This window comes from Amblyomma maculatum, chromosome 1 (assembly GCF_055883805.1).
Source record: "Amblyomma maculatum isolate TAMU_Amacu chromosome 1, ASM5588380v1, whole genome shotgun sequence".
Taxonomy (NCBI): domain Eukaryota; kingdom Metazoa; phylum Arthropoda; class Arachnida; order Ixodida; family Ixodidae; genus Amblyomma; species Amblyomma maculatum.
The window spans coordinates 235,361,250-235,361,488 of record NC_139344.1 but is presented as its reverse complement, the minus strand read 5'-3'; positions in this window follow the sequence as shown (position 1 = coordinate 235,361,488).

The following is a 239-nucleotide window of genomic DNA, read 5'->3' as shown; positions in this document are numbered from 1 at the left end:
CTTGTCATGCGTAGTCGCCTGCAGGAAACCATGTCTTGATAGCTGCGTTTAATTTTTACAATTAATAGAGCTGCCAATAAATGCATTATATATCCAAAATATAAAATAAAACTTCTTGGGAAAAAATCTAGCTACTTTTAGCTCTTCGCTAAATTTGTTAGCTACTTTTAGCTACTTTCACGCTGCCATCTAGCTACTTTTGCTCACCGACATTTGGCAACACTGAACGCCGGCCGTAA